The sequence below is a fragment of the Nicotiana sylvestris genome, chromosome 4 (genome assembly GCF_000393655.2).
Source record: "Nicotiana sylvestris chromosome 4, ASM39365v2, whole genome shotgun sequence".
Classification (NCBI taxonomy): Eukaryota; Viridiplantae; Streptophyta; class Magnoliopsida; order Solanales; family Solanaceae; genus Nicotiana; species Nicotiana sylvestris.
The window spans coordinates 103962135-103984488 of record NC_091060.1 but is presented as its reverse complement, the minus strand read 5'-3'; positions in this window follow the sequence as shown (position 1 = coordinate 103984488).

Genomic DNA, 22354 nt, shown 5'->3' with positions numbered 1-22354 from the left:
AGTCAATCTCTTGAGTTCCTCAGCCATGTTCCTGATGAGTGAGTCTTTATCATCAGACTCGGGTGTGCTTGAGACAGGATGGGTGGAGGATGGCATGGTTTCGACATAGATGGGGGTGTTATGGTGGAAATGGTGATTTGTAGAATTCAGAGGTTCTAGGATGAGTAGTGGAGTGTGGCAAGTATTGCAGTGGTGGTGAGAAGAGGGATGGTTTTGTGGTTTGGGGATGTTTTATGGAGGCGTGAGGTTCTGATCGTTTGGAAAATTGATATCTGGAGTGGTGAGGGAAGATGACAAGTTTGCCAGATTCCGAACCTGATCAAGTTCCTCCTGGAATTTCACTAGTTTCTGCTCGAGTTGGGACGCACTTTCTTTGGAGACCTGAGCACCATGAGTGACCTCTAGCCGTTCAGTTGAGTTTTCCTTTCTGGTGTTGTTCAAATCTTCCATCTTTCCTTTGTTCCTACTTCTGATAGGACTAGGAGGAGGTGTGGGTAGAGGAACCTTTGATCTTGTGGAATATGATGACGATGCCAGAGTGTACGAACTAACCTTTGGGGAGGGGAGTAAATAAACAAAAAGTAAAAACAAAAAGGTAACAAGTCAGTGAGGATTATAAGAAAGTGTTGCGATATTTAAACACATAGTGCAACAATGTAAATCGCATTCTAATTTGGGAGCCTCGTTGTGCCCGAGGCAGGCCTAGCAACAAATTGATTTGGAGAACTTAGAATGCTAAATGCCTCATATTATTGATAATTAGTAGACGAATCCCAAAACGACACTAAATAACAAGGAATAAAATGTCACTAGTGGCCATTGGCCTTATAACATTTCATAAAGTAAAAGAAAACTCCTATCTATTTGGTCCCAAAAGGACCTTCCCCAAACTCGGTGTCTTTGGCTCCATCGAACAGCATCACCAGCTCGCGAAGTCCCAGCAGCAGGTAGGCTCTGGCCAGGTGTCCACCCTCGTTTCCTTCAGCATTCTGGCAGTCCTCTATCCTCTTGAGAAACTTCCTTTCCAGCTCAACTAAACCTCATTCCAGGTATCCTAATCGCTTGTTGGCACTGAGAGTCATGTCTTTCCACTCTTCAATCAGTTTTTGGTGAGCTTTTTGAATCTCACGGTGCTTGTTTTCACATTCCCGAATCCTCTTGCACAGTTGGTTGTATTTGGCATGTGCTTCAGCCCTTTCATCGATGATTCTGTGACCTCGAACAAACCCGGGTTGGCCTAGACCATTGTGATTATCCTCCAACCAGCCTGAATAGTATGGGGTGCAGCCAAAATGGTATCTGTCTGGTTCGATAGTATCTCTTCTCATGATGATCTTGCAATGCCACATATGCTGAGCTTGGCACTTATAAGGACTGTCATCAGCTTGGAAGTCAGCCCGGAAGTGACTCATCTTGTCGACCCTTGGTATAACCTGCTTCCTACCAGCCTGTCTCATAACCCGGAGAGGGACATAAGGGTAGGTTCCTCTCAAACCGATCAGTATCAGAAATGGTGCGTCCCCGGATCGGGCGATGAACTCTTCAGTAGGGAACTACTCGAACATCCATTGTATTTGATCCTCAGTTAGATTTTCAAATAGCTCCACCCACCCCTTGGCATCTTCTGGCTGAGCAAACATGTTGGACATGTAGTTCATTCGCCTTGGTTGATGGAAGGTTATATGATCGTCCCAGTCTCTATGCTGAATCTCTTGTAGATATTCACCCCTTTGAAGATGCTCCATGAGCCAGAGCTGGATTAGCAAGTTGCAGCCCTTGAAGTGTGGGGCTCCTTGTTGACACTTTTCCAAGGCTCGGTATATCTCTGCGATGATCATGGGCACTATGCTAAATGGTTGTCCACCAATTCCCTCCATCAAAGTTTTGGTGACCATGGCTAGCCTGGTGTGGATCCTTGCTTTCTTCATTAGAAAAACTATCATCCCCAAGAAGCATAACATGAAGACAAAAACCCTTCGGTGAATATGCCCCAACGATGTAAGGGCGAACTTATCCGAATATGTACGGTAGGATTTGCTGTGACCATATCTCTCGTACAAATAATCAAAGGGAACGTAAGACTCCTTCAAACATGTAAAGTCTGGATTCTTCTTTAGGCCCATCATTTTGAGAAAACCTCTATCCTTGTGATTTTCCGGCATTAACAAACCCGGGGTCTCCCATGGTACACCATCCAATCCTCCTATTTCCTCTAGCATGGGTATCATCTCAATCTCTCCGAAACAAAACACAGACCTATCACAATCCCAGAACATAGTAGCAGCTTCTATGATTTTGTTGTTGGGTTGGACCTCCAGGAGGGAAGGTAGATTTCCTAGGTATTTCCGGACAAGAATCCGATCACTGGAATGAAGATCCTCCCACCAGCTTAGCAACCTTGGGTGGATATTTGTGACCGTGAAGAATCTGGGGACTTCGTGCCTCATGTTTCTGCAAGACAAAAGGGTTAGGCCCTTACCCCCACCAGACTCGACTATTAAATACCAATAATTGACATAAAAGCATTTAGTTCTCCAAATAAATGCACAAACGTGATAGTGTCCGTTTGGGTTTTGGGAAACCCAGTGGACTTTGGACAAGGCTATCTTAAAGAGTCATTATGCAAACAACATAACTGACTCAGCTAGGTTTGACCATGATGCATGCTCAATTTAACCAGAGTAAGGTTTCTACGGGGTTTTAGACAGGTACCCTTGAGCGGACAACTCAAGAGGGAAAGGCACGGAACCGTCGACTACACCATTGATCGACTGGTTTTACCGCAAATACGCCTTTGCCAGATTTAAAGGGTAATAATATCAGAAGAGCGCAACCACTCATTATAAGCATTGCTATGGTATTTGTTTGGCACGAGTGGAATATGATGTTGAAAACATGCTTATGCAATAATTAAAACAAATTGTCACGTATTTGCATGTTCATAAAGTAATAATTACAATAATTTAAAACAGTAATAAAGGAGTGCAGTAAAGGAAAGTAGTGAAAGAAATAAGGGAAAGAAACAAGAGATAAGTTAGTTTTGCAGTAGAAGAGGGAATTAAATGCTTAAAGGTATTAAACAAATAAAGTACATAAGAAATGTAAAGTCACAGTAATAGCTTGAAATGGTAAAAGCCTAAAAGATTTCCCCAGCAAAGTTGCCACGCTGTCGCGCCCCCCTTTTTCTCGCTAAATCGGGGTTTGTGACATTTGGGAGACAACTGGTTCCTATTTGGGAATTGGGTTTTGAATTGAAAGGTCGCCACCTAATGATTAAAGTGAATTAAAACACTAGGAAGGGTTTGTTTTGAGTAACCAGAGATTGGGTAAGGGCTTGAAATTATCCCAAGGGAAAGGTGTTAGGCACCCCTCAAGATCCACTAGTGTGGTTCCCGACCAAACTAATGTTGTGACTTAAGTACAAATAACACATAGGCAAATAAAGGCTTCAAATAAGAGGGGATTTCACGTAATGGTTACAAATAAACAAAAGAAAAGGAACTAAAAAAAGTTGATTTTCTTAAAAGAAATTGTTTAAAAAGATTTAAAACAAACAAAGAAAACAAAGGGGGGGGGGGGGGTCCTAGGTTTATTAATAATATGGATCACCCCACACAACATCCAGTAATCACTCCTCAGTGAGGGGCTACACGTGATGTCATCGCGTGGTCATCATATCCATGTCTACCCTTTCCCACCTCGTTAAGGTATTAAAGCGCAGAATGATCTCGTTTACTTATTGCATGCTATTACCCGCCCCAATCCTATTAGCCCTAGAGGCACTTGGGACTACTAATCCTAGAGGGAGGAGGTATTGGACTTATTTGTGGTTTCAAAGGCAAAACATTAAGGCGACAAACAAAACACATATAACAAGTTTAGGGAAGCATATAAACAAATAAAAGGGCTCAAACAGACCTCCTTTAAACCAAAGAAAGCATATAATGTAGCATGACTTGCATGTACTATTTAGGGTTTGATTAAAACTTAAACGGTGGAGGCAGATTGATTCATTACATAGTTCAGATAAGAAGCCCAAATCAAGTCTGCCTACTGGTTGTAGCTGATAAAAGTCTAATTCAGTTCATAAACTGTCCTTTGGCTTGTCTAAGTGTTAGACGAAAAGCTATTGGCATGATATCTATTAATTTCAGAAAAGATGAAGTATACTGATTTTAGAAAAAAGGTTGTCAGTTATTCAGGAAAGACGAGTTTTGACAAAAGATCATAAATTCTGCAGACGTTAGACAATGATTTTAGATTTGTAGGCGAGTGAGACGTTTCAGACTTGGTTATTAATTCCTATAGGCATGCTTTCTAGGCGTTGTTGATTTTAAACCTTTTTACAGACATAACAAGAGTGCAGAAATCCTATAAGCATGGCATCTAAGTGTTGTACTTCGTTTAAGCCTAAGAACATGATATCTAAATGCAGTTAGTTATTTAAGCCCTATAAATAGGTATGCCTAGTGACAGATGCATATGCATGATTCGAATTTCTAGTTAACTATGAGCATGGTATCTATATGAGAGACGCATAAATTTAACTATAGGCAGGATATCAATATGAATACAGAATTTCAGAAACCTATAGGCAGGATATCTATATGGGTGCAGAATTCCTTGTAGGCATAGTATCTATATATGAAAGTGTAGAATTCCTATAGGCAGGATATCTATGTGACATCAGAAATCGGAAATTCCCTATGAGCATGATATCTACCCCTTTTACATACATAGTTATCCCCCCTTTTCCACTAACCATCCGCGAGAGTCTTATTACAAACTTATTACAACCCAGAAAAAGTAAAGTAGAGAAAAAAATACATCAAAAATTAAAAAGTACAACCAAGGAGAGCCTGATTCAGACTTCCTGTCTGAAGTATGAAGTAAATCAACTCTAAGATATCATATTCAAAGCCTTTCTCCTATTTCGGGTGTGTCAGAGTTCCTTAAGAGTCTCATATGAACTCCGGGCAGTGCTTACACCCAAATATATCACGGATTAAGCCATGGTGCAGTGTGGAAGGGCCATCCCTCAGGTGTCCAAGTTCATAGGGAACTCAAGGTCCCAAGGCGAGGCTCACAAGAGGGGGCAGAACTTAGAAACTAAGAGAGAGTGTAAGTGCAGAATTCTGAAAAGGGGAAAGGGAAAAGGAAATAGCACACATAGGGATATAGGGAATGGGGAGTTGCAAGAGGTAAAAAGCAGGTTAATGGGCATAACCCAACAATGGGAGATGCTGGCACACCCATAAACCTACTGGAACACATTGTTTAGAGATTAGGATCCCCTAAGGGATCAAGTTCAATCCATAGACAATAACTTGTATATTTCCATGTTTTAAACTGTAACTCAAAGCACATAAAGGGATATAGGGAATAGGGATTCATAGCAAAAATAAGCAAAAGAGAATCAACATGCTAGTTTAAGTATTTAACTCTGCAGAAGTAGTAAAGTAGACATAGATGCAGAAAGCTGTAAGTAAACACATTGTGGGGATGCTGAAATTTGAAATTTGGACATACAGTTTCAAAGAAACAAGTAGAGAAAAATGTAGTACTCTAGTAAAAACCTCAGTGCAGACAAGAAGAGAGAGTTCTATTATGTAAGTAAGAGTTCAAAAGAGATTGTGAATTGTGTAGTCTTCCGTATAGTGAAGAAAGGTCGTGCCCTTTTATAGTGTAAAAACCAAGTAGAAATAAGGTAAGAAATAATTGAAGAGCTGATTGTCAATCAATCACACAAGACTCCCTTTAGTTAAGGGATTCAGATTCAAATGGGTTTAGGTAAGAAATAATTGAAGAGCTGATTGTCAATCAATCACACAAGACTCCCTTTAGTTAAGGGATTCAGATTCAAATGGGTATAAACCAATTAAGGAAAGAAATTAATCAAACACTTTGTGCAAAGTAGGCAATTAGGAGCAAATACATAAAAAGTTATTTAAGTACAAGGTTTTAAAATACACGGTTTTTGCGAATAAGGTAAGAAGATCAATTAACAACCAGTAAATCATAAGGTCTGAGATTTGGTATGAATGAACCAAGTCAGAAAAGATGGAGAAAGATTTTACTTAAGGGAAATCAACAAATAATGGAAAGGGAATCAATTAGACCCATATTCAGAGGGAAGTAGGAACTAAACAATAATTCAAAAGCTACTTTAAAGGGAAGTCTATCATATATAAGGAGCACACGAACATGTCAAGCATGAAGGAAGACTGTAGTGTCATTGTAAAGTCAGTAGAAAATCCATTATAGAAAAGTTTAGCAAAAGGTCAAAGTCATATGAAAGCAAGGAATGAGTCTGAAAGAGTTAGGGTTTTTTGAAATAAACCGTAAGTTTAATCAAATCATATAATCAAGCTTGACGGAACCTCCAAATTCTAGGGTTTCCACATTGAATCAAGTATAGAGATGAGAAGGCAAGCAGTTGAAACAGGCTCAGAGGTTTCAGTGTTTAAACCTCTTGCATGATTCTTTAATCAACAGAAACTCATGAGAAAAACATGATAGCAAAGTAACATGCGGAACACAGTAGAAGCACTCAAAAGAAAAACACTGATAGGAACAGTAAAAGAAACATGCTTAAGAAATTTTTCAGAAGAAACTTAAACAGGGCTTAATAGAAGGAAAATAAGGAAACTTAAGAACTTAGCAGGAAAATACAGTAGGAGAAACATGCTGGAACATAGTAGAAGACGAAAAATATAAGAACACAGTAGAAAAACATATGAGAGCATAGTATGAAAAACATGGTAGAAGAACATACAAGCATGGAGTATATAAAACTCAGTAAAAGAACATACAAGGACGAAGTGTAAAAACTCAGTTGAAGAACATACAAGGATGGAGTGTAAACTCAATAGAAGAACATACAAGGTAGAAGAAAACATAAGAACATAGTAGAGGCAAATACACATGAAAGAAAAGGAAACAAAAGTCATAGAAACACTTAAGCACTTTCAGAAAACCCTAAATCGTAAAAGAAAGACTTTGAAAAGTAATTTTTGAAAGAAACGTTAGGGAGATCGTTTGAAAACTCAAAGACAACACAGATACACAACGGATCTAAAGAGATCGGAGAAAACCTCGAAGGGTTAGGGTTTCAGAAGAACCCTAGAAATGAGAAAGGCTTTGAAGAGGTCACCGATCTGAGTCGGAGAGGTCAGAACCAGGCTCAAAACACCATGGTACGCCGGAGCAAGGCCAACGATTACTGTGGAACCTTGAATCGGCAAAGGTCTGGGTGTAAACCTTCGAGTCCAGGCCTTAAATCTTCAGAGATCAGGCATGTAAGAGCAACAAGAGGTAGGTATAAGACTCCCAAAGCCCTGGAAGCCATGGATTCCGGTGGGTTCCAAGGTGGATGTGGTGGTAAGAGGCGGTTAGGGTTTGGGAATGTTCGAGAGAGTATGAGAGTTTAGAGGCGGCTGGTTAGGTGAACTGATTTAGAGTTAAGGGGTGTTGGTAGATTAAAAAAGGAAAGGAGGGTTTGTGGCCGTTGATCATTTTGATCAACGGCCTGGATTTAATGAGGGTCGGACGGGTTAAACTTAATTGGATCAGGGGCGGGTAGTTTAGGAATTGAGCCGGTCTATTTGAAATTGAAATTAAGGTTAATTGGGGAGTCGATATGGGCTAAAATTCAAATAGGTAGGGCTAGTATTTAAATAGCCATGTTTCCCCTTTTTATTTTATAAAAAAATAGTAAAATAATTTCTGGAAACAAATTAAAGATACTAGATCGATTAATAATATGTAAATATTAAATTAAAAATACTGGAATCGAATTTTTAATTATAAACACAAGTAAATCTTAAAATAGGCTAATATCGCAATTATACGCAGTTTAGCTTTAAAAATACTAAACAAATTTGTAAACATATGCAAAAATTATGCCAGCTATATTTTAATATAATATGAGAATCCAATAAGTGAATCACTGAAAATAATAATTTTTAGGATAATTATTGGATTTTTCTTGATAAAATAGGGCAATAAATAGATTTAAAAATCTATAAAAATTAAGAGAAAAATAGTAAACCTTGGGACATACTTATATATGCATATACCTGCTATTTTGAAAGTATTTTGCATATAAAATTATACAGGACAAAATTGGGTATCAACAGCTGCCCATCTTTACCCGGGAAGGATGAAAGAGTTATCGGGTAAAGATATGATGACTAATTTTGACCGAACGGAATGGTTTGAAGAATTTGACCAAGCTCTGGCTCCTGAGCTGCCTACATATCCCTGGTCTTACAAGAATCAGGTCATATGTAGTCTAGGATCCATCGGCGGAATATGCTGATGGAGGTTTTCCAAGAACAGACGCAATGTTTAGGTTGGGCTGGATAGTTAAGGCCAATGGAGATGCAGGAACTGGAGCGGGATCGCTCCTGTTGAGACGGCCGTTTCTCGCTGATTTACCTACAAATGAACCATATGTTGTGCGGAAATCTAAACATGATGCAAGTTCCCGTCGAACCATGAAATGTTGTCTTTGGACGGTTAGGATGACGTCCTTAGACCATGACGTCCTAGGCCATAAAGCGTATAATAAGGATTTGTAGGCCATGAAATGGTGCTCTCGGGCTATGAGAATGATGCCTACGAACTATGACGCCTTTGAATAATGATATGCAAAAGATAAAAGGGGTCCTCAGGCCATGGCATGGAGTTCTCGGGATATGAAAATGGTGCCTCTAAACAATGATGCCTTCGGATGATTTGGCGATCTTTCAGCCTATGAGATGCAGTAGGTGGCGGTCTTTCAGCCAATGCAACATGTAAATGAAGTGGCGATCTTTCAGCCATGCAAGATGTAAATGAAGTGGCGATCTTTCAGCCATGCAAGATGTAAATGAAGTGGTGATCTTTTAGCCATACAAGATGGAGGTAGAGCTTAACCTCGGAAGACAGAATGGTAGCCTTATGCAATGCAGAGAATGCAGATGGAGGTAGAGCTTAACCTCGAAAGGCATAATGGTATCCTTATGCAATGCAAAGAATGCATATGGAGGTAGAGCTTACCATCGGAAGGCAGAATGGTAGCCTTATGCAGGAAATAAATATGGCAAATGGCAATAGAGTTTTCTTAGCTAATAGCGGATTGCGGTATCGTAATTGCTGGGGATATTGAGCCTGCTGGGGACACTATTGTGCGGATAGCAGTTGCGAGCAAGTGCAACGGTTCGGAGAGTTATATTCCTGAACTTTGTGAGTGAGCGTATAGTATATTTGATGATTTTACAACTCAAGTGCCTGCATCCAAAGAAAAATCGTGAGTTTTTAAAGGGGGAAAGGTTAGTTCGTATCGCCGCTGGCTTTGCTTGACCTGCTCCGCTTTGATCTGGTGATACTATACGTATTATCGGGGTAGCGTTGCTAAACAAGGAAATTTTAGTAATAAACATGCGTGATTTAGTAAAAGCATAACATAAGTGCATAATTAAGAATAATTTTCTTTAGATGAACCGACGACTGCGATGTGGTTCAAGACATTGCAACTTTGCTTGCTCCGGAATTTTGAGTGTCCTCCTCAAAATTTTGCCCAAGTTTACTAGGCTGCTGCTCCTGACGGCTGTTAATGATAAATGGCTGGAATCGACTTCGGAATTTTGAGGGTCCTCCTCAAAATTCTACCCCAGTTTCCAATAGTAAGGGAAATGGAAATTTTATTGAATTGTGACCGAACCCATAGGGCTGCCTACGTATCCCCTCTTAACGGGGAATCAAGTCAGGCGTAGTTCAATTATATCATAAAAGAAAGCATAAAGGTTGCACATAGTATCGCCTGACTGCGTCTGAATTGATCGGCTTTGGCCAGACTTCTCCGTCCATTTCTGCGAGTATAAGAGCTCCTCCTGTTAGAACCCGGTGAACCATGTACGGGCCCTGCCAATTGCAGGAGAATTTCCGTTTGGCTCAATCTTGATGTGGAAAGATTTTCTTTAATCTTGTAGCAGTTTATCCCCCACGGTGTGATGAAATCCATTTTCTCAACATCTTCTTTGTCCATCCAGATCTGATGATATCCAGTGAAGCAATCTACAAATGATTGCAACTCATGCTTGGCGCAATTGTCGATCAGGATGTGTATATTTGGAAAGGGGACTGGCCCGATTGAGATCCCGATAGTCGACACAGAATCTGACCTTCCCATCCTTCTTCAGTACCGGCACAATATTGGCTAACCATGTCGGATATTCTACTACCCTGAGGATCTTAGCTTTGACCTACTTAGTGACTTCTTCCTTGATTTTCAGACTCATGTCGGGTTTAAACTTTCTGAGCTTCTGTTTTACCGGTGGACATGTCGGATCAGTTGGCAGTTTGTGGGCCACAATAGATGTGCTCAAACCAGTCATGTCATCATATGACCAGGTGAATATGTCCTCGTATTCCTTCAGAAATTCTGTGTATTCTTCCTTTTCTGACGGTGACAAATGAATGCTGATCCGAGTTTCTTTGATATTTTATGCATCTCCCAGATTAACAATCTCGATCTCGTCTAGGTTGGACTTAGGTTTGTTCTCAAAATTTTTAACCTCTTTAACGATCTCTTTTGGTATATCCTCTTCATCTGAATCTATATCCGTTTGTTGTGTTGTCTCGTTGCATTTCACATCCGTTGGTTCATCAAGATAGGTAATAGTAATGCTGTATAAGTAAAGTAATGAGAGAAGATAATAAGAGCAAGATTTGTAAAGAAATCGAAATGCTTTGATAAATTTCATAATTGTTTAGAACATTGGAGGATCTTATTGCAAAAATTCAAAAATGCGAAACGAAAATCAACTAGTAAAAATAAAAGATAGTGCATGATGCTTTGTTCAGCCTTGCTACCTCGAGGCTTTTCGAGTTCTGGTGGTTATGATGGTCCAATTGTTGAGGCGTGCTCCTCGGCTTACAACCTGTATGGAAGGGCCTTCCTCCCCCTCCTCCTAAAAAATGACATAACAATCCATGTCATCTTATTCTAGGATCAAATTTCTCACTGCCGCCAGTGTTTCCTCTTCTTCCGACCCATAGATAACATCGGCCAGCTGGAAAGTCTGCTCCAAATGTGGTATTGGTTGCTCCAGCGAGTAGTATGGACCGCGCCATGGTGGCGACCAGTTGTTGAATTCCTTCCAAGTATACTCATATCCCAGACCAAAAGTGGTGCCATGTTTCTTCAATTTGATAGGCTTGGCGATTCCTTGGAGGTTCTTGCAAAGTCCCTTGCCAGGTTTATATCCACACCAATTTAGTATGCTCTCAATTTTGTTGCCCCACCACTTGTCTTTGTCGACGGCATTGACTCACTCGATGTGGTGATAGGTTTCCCCGCCTATCCTTCTCCTTCTTCCAATTTCTGGGATGGTTTGGCGACTGTATATGAGATTGCTACCGTCGCCGTGAATGATCACCTCTTGGTGGTTCCACTCAAATTTTACTACATGATGCAATGTCGATGCCACGGCCCCAGCGGCATGAATCCATGGCCGTCCCAATAGCAAGTTGTAAGATGCCGACAAATCTATTACTTGGAAATCGACATCAAAGGTAGGCCCCATTTGCAAGTACAAACTAATTTCCCCAATAGTGGACCTTTGGGAACCGTCGAAAGCTTTGACGTTGATGTCCCCATCCTTGATCTCATGCAGACCCCTTCCCAATGTTCTGAGTGTTACCAATGGACAAATATTGAGGCTGGACCCTCCATCAATCAGGATCCTAGTGATAAAATAATCTTTGCATTGCACGGTGATGTGCAACGCTTTGTTATGACTCAACCCTTCTGGTGGTAGCTCATCTTCATAAAAAGTGATCTTATGACTTTCCAATACCTGCCCTACCATGTTTTCCATTTCTCCTCTGGTGATGTTTCTTGGTATATATGCCTCATTCGGCACCTTCAACAGGGCATTCTTATGTATGTTGGAACTTTGCAGCAAAGCTAGGATAGAAATCTGTGCCGATGTTTTGTTCAGCTGATCAATGACTGAGCATTCCTTGGCTTGTATCTTTCTCCAGAGATCATCAGGTCCGGTTTTAGTTATGGTCGGCCGACCAGAGGCCTACTTACTCGACTCAGCTAAATGCTCCGGAGTATAAGCCCGTCCGATTCTTGTCATACCCTGTGCCGCAACTGTTTCCCAGAGTTTAGCTTTCCCTTTCCTTCTCGCCTCGGCTGTGTAATCCTAAGGTATGGTATTTGTATGGAACGGTGTTACAACCGACATTGTTACCGATATGGGCACCTTTACTCCGAATGGAGCATGTATTTTGGAGGGTAAAACCGCAACTTCAAACGGTGCGGGTACGTTTGTTGTTGACCCAAACTTGACTTCAATTGGTGTTGGCGTCTTTGTAGGGTGTTGTGCTTCAAATTCAAGTGGTACAAACATGTTTACCTCGGCCTCCCTAGAAGGCTAAGTCTAGACTACGATCAGATTGAGGGTGACTATCGGCTTCTTTGGTTCGTCACCTTCTGTGATTAAACCGATCGATCCTTTGGGATCCCAATCATCCTCTATTTCAATCATGTGAACACCTCCACCTTTATCTTCTGGCAAAGGGTTGTTGCGAACATTCGGAGTAGGCTCCTTTGCTACAATGATTTTGTTATCGATCAGAGTCTGGATCTTATCTTTCAGAGAGCGGCATTTATCAATGGTATGTCCCTTCATGCCGTAATGGTATGCACATGATTTATTTGGATTGACCCACTAAGAAGGGTTTTCAAGGGTTATAGCAGGGATAAGGGTGACATAACCAGCAGCTTTGAGCCTTTCGTACAACTGGTCAATTAGTTCAACAATGACGGTATACTGTTTGGGGGATCTACGGTCAAAATTTGGTCGAGGTCTTGGAAAGTTTTGACGTGTAGGAGGTGATTGATAGTGGGACGACTGAGCATTGTAGGCTTGGTAGACATGTGCGAGTTGGGAATATCTGGGTGAAGTAGGTTGATATGTAGGAGGTGGGGGTGATTGGTAAGTAGGTGATGGAGGTTGGTAAGAGGGTGAGGGTTCTTGGTAATTCGGGGTAGGTTAGTATGTGAGTGGAGGTATCGGATAGGCTTGGTATTTGATAGGGTATTTGGCTCTTTGTGCAACCATTAAGGCACTTACGTCCCTTTTCTTGGAGGTACCACCAGACTGTAAAGCCTTATTGGTATCTTGCAAAGCTTCAAAGTTTGTAACTATACCTCTTTTGATGCCTTCCTCGATCCTTTCCCCTAGCTTGATGATGTCGGAAAATTTCTGGCTCTCAATCAACATCACCCTTTCATAGTACTGCGGTTCTTGAGCCCAGACGAAAAACTTGTTCATTTGTTCTTCTTCTAAAGTAGGTCTGACCTTAGCAGCATCTAATCTCCAGCGAGTGGTATACTCACAGAATGTTTTCGTGTGCTTCTTCTTTAAGTTCTGGATGTAGAACACATCTGGTGCATTTTCTATATTGAACCTGAACCTGTCTATAAATTCGGACGCCATACTCACCCAGTTCGACCATTTTTTCGGGTCTTGGCTAATGTACCAAGATAGAGCATCTCCCTTCAGACTCCTCATGAAAAGCTTCATGCAAATCCTTTCGTCTTTCCCTACTCCGACCAGCTTGTCGCAGTATGTTCTCAAGTGGACTCTCGGATCCCCTGTACCATCAAACATCTCAAACTTAGGAGGTTTGTACCCCTCGGGCAGTTCGACATCCGATTGTATACAAAGATCTTCGTAGTTCAACCCTTCAATCCCCTTACTTCCTTCGACACCCTAAATTCGACTAGTCAATCTCTTGAGTTCCATAGCCAGGTTCCTGATGAGTGAGTCTTTATCATCAGACTCGGGTGTGCTTGAGACAGGTTGGGTGGAAGGTGGCATGGTTTCCACATAGATGGGGGTGTTATGGTGGAAATGGTGATTTGTGGAATTAAGAGGTTCTGGGATGAGTAGTGGAGTGTGGCAAGTATTGCAGAGGTGGTGAGAAGCAGGATGGTTTTGTGGTTTTGGGATGTTTTATGGAGGCGTGGTGTTCTAAGCATTTAGAAAATTGATATCTGGAGTGGTGAGGGAAAATGACAAGTTTGCCAGATTCCGAACCTGATCAAGTTCCTCTTGGAATTTCACCAGTTTCTGCTCGAGTTGGGACGCACTTTCTTTGGAGACATGAGCACCATGAGTGACCTCTACCCGTTCAGTTGAGTTTTCCTTTCTGGTATTGTTCAAATCTTCCATCTTTCCTTTGTTCCTGCTTCTGATAGGACTAGGAGGAGGAGTGGGTAGAGGACCCTTTGATCTTGTGGAATATGATGACTATGCTAGAGTGCACGAACTAACCTTTGGGGAGGGGAGTAAATAAACAAAAAGTACAAAACAAAAAGGTAACAAGTCAGTGGAGATTATAAGAAAGTTTTGCGATATTTAAACACATAGTGCAACAATGTAAATCGCATCCTAATTTGGGAGCCTCGTTGTGCCCGAGGCAAGCCTAGCAACAAATTAATTTGGAAAACTTAGAATGCTAAATGTCTCATATTATTGATAACTAGTAGACGAATCCCAAAACAACACTAAATAACAAGGAATAAAATGTCACTAGTGGCCATTGGCCTTATTATATTTCATAAAGTAAAAGAAAACTCCTATCTATTTGGTCCCAGAAGGACCTTCCCCAGACTTGGCATCTTTGGCTCCATCGAACAGCTTCACTAGCTCGTGAAGTCCCAATAGCAGGTAGGCTCTGGCCAGGTTTCCACCCTCGTTTCCTTCTACATTCTTCCAGTCCTTGATCCTCTTGAGAAACTTCCTTTCCAGCTCCACTAAACCTCGTTCCAGGTATCGTAATCGCTTGTTGGCACTGACAACCATGTCTTTCCACTCTTCAATCAGTTTTTGGTGGGCTTCTTGAATCTCACGGTGTTTGATTTCACATTCCTGAATCCTCTTGCACAGTTGGATGTATTTGACCTGTGCTTCAGCTCTTTCATCGATGATTCTGTGACCTCGAACAAACCCGGGTTGGCCCAGACCATTGTGATTATCCTCCAGCCAGCCTGAATAGTATGGGGTGCAGCCAACATGGTATTTATCTAGTTCGATAGTATCTTTTCCCATGATGATCTTGCAATGCCACATATGCTGAGCTTGGTACTTATAAGGACTGTTATCAGCTTGGAAGTCAGCCTGGAAGTGACTCATCTTGTCGACCCTTGGTATAACCTGCTTCCTACCAGCCTGTCTCATAACTCAGAGAGGGACATAAGGGTAGGTTCCTCTCAAACCGATCAGTATCAGAAATGGTACGTCCCTGGATCGGGCGATGAACTCTTCAGTAGGGAACCACTTGAACATCCATTGTATTTGATCCTCAGTTAGATTTTCAAACAGCTCCACCCACCCCTTGGCATCTTCTGGCTGAGCAAACATGTTGGACATGTAGTTCATTTGCCTTGGTTGATGAAAGGCTATATGATCGTCCTAGTCTCTACGCTGAATCTCTTGCTGATATTCACCCCTTTGAAGATGCTCCATGAGCCAGAGCTGGAGTAGCAAGTTGCAGCCCTTGAAGTGTGGGGCTCCTTGTTGACACTTTTCCAAGGCTCGGTATATCTCTGCTATGATCATGGGCACTATGCTAAATTGTTGTCCACCAATTCCCTCCATCAAAGTTTTGGTGACCATGGCTAGCCTGGTGTGGATCCTTGCTTTCTTCATTAGAAACACTATCATCCCCAAGAAGTAGAACATGAAGACAAAGACCCTTCGGTGAATATGCCCCAACGATGTAAGGGCGATCTTATCAGGATATGTACGGTAGGATTTGTTGTGACCGTATCTCTCGTAAAAATAATCAAATGGAATGTAGGACTGCTTCAAACATGTCAAGTTTGGATTCTTCTTTAGGCTCATCATTTTGAGAAAACCTCTACCCTTGCGATTTTCCGGCATTAACAAACTCGGGGTGTCCCATGGTACACCAGCCAATCCTCCTATTTCCTCTAGCAGGGGTGTCATCTCAATCTCTCCGAAGCGAAACACAGACCTATCATAATCCCAGAACAGAGTAGCAGTTTCTATAATTTTGTTGTTGGGTTGGACCTCCAGGAGGGAAGGTAGATTTCCTAGGTATTTCCGTACAAGAGTCTGATCACTGGAATGAAGATCCTCCCACCAGCTTAGCAACCTTGGGTGGATGTTTGTTACCATGCCGAATCTGGGGACTTCATACCTCATGTTTCTGCAAGACAAAAGGGTTAGGCCCTAACCCTCACTAGACTCGACATTTGGGTTTTGGGAAACCCAGTGGACTTTCGACAAGGCTATCTTAAAGAGTCATTATGCGGACACCATAACTGACTCAGCTAGGTTTGACCATGATGCATGCGCAATTTAAATAGAGTAAGGTTTCTACGGGGTTTTAGACTAGTACCCTTGAGCGGACAACTCAAGAGGGAAAGGCACAAAACCGTCGACTACACCATTGATCGACTGGTTTTACCGCAAATGCGCCTTTGCCGGATTTAAAGGGTGATAATATCAGAAGAGCGCAACCTCTCATTATAAGCGTTGCTATGGTATTTATTTGGCACGAGTGGAATATGATGTTGAAAACATGCTTATGCAATAATTTAAACAAATTATCATGTATTTGCACGTTCATAAAGTAATAATTACAATAATTTAAAACAATAAAAAAGGAGTGCATTAAAGGAAAGAAGTGAAAGAAATAAGGGAAAGAAACAAGAGACAAGTTAGTTTTGCAGTAGAAGAGGGAATAAAATGCTTAAAGGTATTAAACAAATAAAGCACATATGAAATGTAAAGTCACAGTAATAGCTTGAAATGGTAAAAGCCTAAAAGATTTCCCCAGCAGAGTCGCCACGCTGTCGCGCCCTCTTTTTCTCGCGAAATCGGGGTTTGTGACATTTGGGAGACAACTCGTTCTCGTTTGAGAATTGGGTTTTGAATTGAAGAGTCGCCACCTAATGATTAAAGTGCATTAGGACACTAGGAGGGGTTTGTTTTGAGTAACCAGAGATTGGGTAAGGGCTTGAAATTATCCCAAGGGGAAGGTGTTAGGCACCCCTCAGGATCCACTAGTGTGGTTCCCGACCAAACTATTGTTGTGACTTAAGTGCAAATAACACATAGACAAATAAAGGCTTCAAATAAGAGGGGATTTTCACGTAATGGTTACAAATAAACAAAAGAAAAAGGAACTAAAAAGAGTTGATTTTCTTAAAAGAAATGGTTTAAAAAGATTTAAAAGAAATAAAGAAAACAAAGGGAAGGGGGGGGGGGTCCTAGGTTTATTAATAATATGGATCACCCAACACAACATCTGTTAATCACTCCTCAATGAGGGGCTACACGTGATGTTATCGTGTGGTCATCATATACATGTCTACCCTTTCCCACCCCATTAAGGTATTAAAGCACGGAATGGTCTCGTTTACTTATTGTATGCTATTACCTGCCCCAATCCTATCAGCCCCAGAGGCACTTGGGACTACTAATCCTAGAGGGAGGAGGTATTGGGCTTATTTGTGGTTTCAAAGGCAAAACACTAAGGCGACAAACAAAATACATATAGCAAGTTTGGGGAAGCATATAAACAAATAAAAGGGCTCAAACAGACCTCCTTTAAACCAAAGAAAGCACATAATGTAGCATGACTTGCATGTACTATTTAGGGTCTGATTAAAACTTAAACGGTGGAGGCAGATTGATTTATTACATAGTTCAGATAAGAAGCCCGAATCAGGCCTGCCTACTGGTTTAGCTGATAAATGTCTAATTCAGTTCATAAACTGTCCTATGGCTTGCCTAAGTGTTAGACGAAAAGCTATAGGCATGATATCTACTAATTTCAAAAAAGATGAAGTATACTGATTTTAGAAAAAGGTTGTCTGTTATTCAGGAAAGACGAGTTTTGACAAAAGATCATAAATTCTGCAGACGTTAGACAATGATTTTAGATTTGTAGGCGAGTGAGACGTTTCAAACTTGGTTATTAATTCCTATAGGCATGCTTTCTAGGCATTGTTGATTTTAAACATTTTTACACACATAGCAAGAGTGCAGAAATCCTATAAGCATGGCATCTAAATGTTGTACTTTATTTAAGCCTAAGAACATGATATCTAAATGCAGTTAGCTATTTAAGCCCTATAAACAGGTTTTCCTAGTGACAGATGCATATGCAGTATTCAAATTTCTAGTTAACTATGAGCATGGTATCTATATGAGAGACGCAGAAATTTAACCATAGGCAGGATATCCATATGAATGCAAAATTTTAGAAACCTATAGGCAGGATATCTATATTTGTGCAGAATTCCTTATGCCCCATAGTATATACATATGAAAGTGCAGAATTCCTATAGGCAGGATATCTATGTGACATGCAAAAATCATTAATTCCCTATGAGCATGATATCTACCCCTTTTACATACATAGTTATCCCCCCCTTTTCACTAACCATCCCCGAAAGTTTTATTATAAAATTATTACAACCCATAAAAAGTAAAGTAAAGAAAAAAATATATCAGAAATAAAAAAGTACAACCAAGGAGAGCCTGATTCAGACTTCCTGTCTGAAGTATGAAGTAAATCAACTCCAAGATATCATATTCAAAGCCTTTCTCCTATTTGGGGTGCGTCAAAGTTTCCTAAGAGTCTCATATGAACTCCGGACAGTGCTTACACCCGAATGTATCATGGATTAAGCCATGGTGCAGTGTGGAAGGGCCATCCCTCAGGTGTCCAAGTTTATAGGGAACTCAAGGTCCCAAGGCGAGGCTCACAAGAGGGGGCAGAACTTAGGAACTAAGAGAGAGTGTAAGTGCAGAATTCTGAAAAGGGGAAAGGGAAAAGGAAATAGCACACATAGGGATATAGGGAATGGGGAGTTGCAAGAGGTAAAAAGCAGGTTAGTGGGCATAACCCAACAATGGGAGATGCTGGCACACCCATAAACCTACTGGAACACATTGTTTAGAGATTAGGATCCCCTAAGGGATCAAGTTCAATCCATAGACAATAACTTGTATATTTCCATGTTTTAAACTATAACTCAAAGCACATAAAGGGAGATAGGCAATAGGGATTCATAGCAGAAACAAGCAAAAGGGAATCAACATGCTAGTTTAAGTATTTAACTCTGCAGAAGTAGTAAAGTAGACATAGATGCAAAAAGCTGTAAGTAAACACATTGCGGGGATGCTGAAATTTGAAATTAGGACATACCAGTTTCAAAGAAATAAGTAGAGAAAAATTAGTAGTCTGGTAAAAACCTCAGTGCAGACAAGAAGAGAGAGTTATATTATGTGGGTAAGAGTTTAGAAGAGATTGTGAATTGCCTAGTCTTCCGTGTAGTGAAGAAAGGTCGTGCCCTATTATAGTGTAAAAACCAAGTAGAAATAAGGTAAGAAATAATTGAAGAGTTGATTGTCAATCAATCACACAAGACTCCCTTTAGTTAAGGGATTTAGATTCAAAAGGGTATAAACCAATTAAGGAAAGAAATTAATCAAACACTTTGTGCAAAGTAGGCAATTAGGAGCAAATACATAAAAAGTTATTTAAGTACAAGGTTTTAAAATACACGGTTTTTGCGAATAAGGTAAGAAGATCAATTAACAACCAGTAAATCATAAGGTCTGAGATTTGGTATGAATGAACCAAGTCAGAAAAGATGGAGAAAGATTTTACTTAAGGGAAATCAACAAATAATGGAAAGGGAATCAATTAGACCCATATTCAGAGGGAAGTAGGAACTAAACAATAATTCAAAAGCTACTTTAAAGGGAAGTCTATCATATATAAGGAGCACACGAACATGTCAAGCATGAAGGAAGACTGTAGTGTCATTGTAAAGTCAGTAGAAAATCCATTATAGAAAAGTTTAGCAAAAGGTCAAAGTCATATGAAAGCAAGGAATGAGTCTGAAAGAGTTAGGGTTTTTTGAAATAAACCGTAAGTTTAATCAAATCATATAATCAAGCTTGACGGAACCTCCAAATTCTAGGGTTTCCACATTGAATCAAGTATAGAGATGAGAAGGCAAGCAGTTGAAACAGGCTCAGAGGTTTCAGTGTTTAAACCTCTTGCATGATTCTTTAATCAACAGAAACTCATGAGAAAAACATGATAGCAAAGTAACATGCGGAACACAGTAGAAGCACTCAAAAGAAAAACACTGATAGGAACAGTAAAAGAAACATGCTTAAGAAATTTTTCAGAAGAAACTTAAACAGGGCTTAATAGAAGGAAAATAAGGAAACTTAAGAACTTAGCAGGAAAATACAGTAGGAGAAACATGCTGGAACATAGTAGAAGACGAAAAATATAAGAACACAGTAGAAAAACATATGAGAGCATAGTATGAAAAACATGGTAGAAGAACATACAAGCATGGAGTATATAAAACTCAGTAAAAGAACATACAAGGACGAAGTGTAAAAACTCAGTTGAAGAACATACAAGGATGGAGTGTAAACTCAATAGAAGAACATACAAGGTAGAAGAAAACATAAGAACATAGTAGAGGCAAATACACATGAAAGAAAAGGAAACAAAAGTCATAGAAACACTTAAGCACTTTCAGAAAACCCTAAATCGTAAAAGAAAGACTTTGAAAAGTAATTTTTGAAAGAAACGTTAGGGAGATAGTTTGAAAACTCAAAGACAGCACAGATACACAACGGATCTAAAGAGATCGGAGAAAACCTCGAAGGGTTAGGGTTTCAGAAGAACCCTAGAAATGAGAAAGGCTTTGAAGAGGTCACCGATCTGAGTCGGAGAGGTCAGAACCAGGCTCAAAACATCATGGTACGCCGGAGCAAGGCCAACGATTACTCTGGAACCTTGAATCGGCAAAGGTCTGGGTGTAAACCTTCGAGTCCAGGCCTTAAATCTTCAGAGATCAGGCATGTAAGAGCAACAAGAGGTAGGTATAAGACTCCCAAAGCCCTGGAAGCCATGGATTCCGGTGGGTTCCAAGGTGGATGTGGTGGTAAGAGGCGGTTAGGGTTTGGGAATGTTCGAGAGAGTATGAGAGTTCAGAGGCGGCTGGTTAGGTGAACTGATTTAGAGTTAAGGGGTGTTGGTAGATTAAAAAAGGAAAGGAGGGTTTGTGGCCGTTGATCATTTTGATCAACGGCCTGGATTTAATGAAGGCCGGACGGGTTAAACTTAATTGGATCAGGGGAGAGTAGTTTAGGAATTGGGCCGGTCTATTTGAAATTGAAATTAAGGTTAATTGGGGGGTTGATATGGGCTAAAATTTAAATAGGTAGGGCTAGTATTTAAATAGCCACGTTTCCCCTTTTTTGTTTTATAAAAAATAGTAAAATAATTTCTAAAAACAAATTAAAGATACTAGATCGATTAATAATATGTAAATATTAAATTAAAAATACTGGAATCGAATTTGTAATTATAAACACAATTAAATCTTAAAATAGGCTAATATCGCAATTATACGCAATTTAGCTTTAAAAATACTAAATAAATTTGTAAAAATATGTAAAACTTATGCCAGCTATATTTTAATGTAAATATGATAATCCAATAAGTGAATCACTCAAAATGATAATTTTAGGGATAATTATTGGGGTTTTCTTGATAAAATAGGGCAATAAATAGATTTAGAAATCTATAAAAATTAAGAGAAAAATAGTAAACCTTGGGACATACTTATATATGCATATACCTGTTATTTTGAAAGTATTTTGCATATAAAAATATACAGGAAAAAATTGGGTATCAACAATTTCCTTTTGTTCAGAAACAGTGTATTGTATTTCTTCAGACCTTGTATGTAGTAACTCTTAGACAGTCTTTGACACTGTGACACCTGGTTTTGGGTATTTGAGGTTTTAAAAGTTGTAATAGACGTAGCCTTAAGATATATATAATTGTTGACTTCCGCTTATTTATTTAAATTTTTGCTTTTATCATATCATCGACTTGTGTTCGTTAAAAGAAGCAAAAATGAAAGTGTAGCAAGTAGTTAAGGTTTGGCTTGCCTAACTCCCATTAGTAGGCATCATCATGACTCCCGAGAGTGGAAAATCCGGGTCGTGATAATTATTCCCTAGGATAAGGAATATGCTTAAAAGATACCTTCCCCATGGGTAGCCTATATATAGGCTCACTCATTCTGAAAAATACAGATTTGGATATACATTTTTAGCAACAATTTACTGCACAAAAATCACTCCCTCCTCTTCTGAAAAATTTTATGTTACAGAAATTTTAGGAAAACTTTCTTCTTTGGTTTTCTTGAAAGCTGAAAATAACTTGAAGTAGGGCATTTTCTCATGGTTCCTCTGGCTAAAATCTCTGAGTT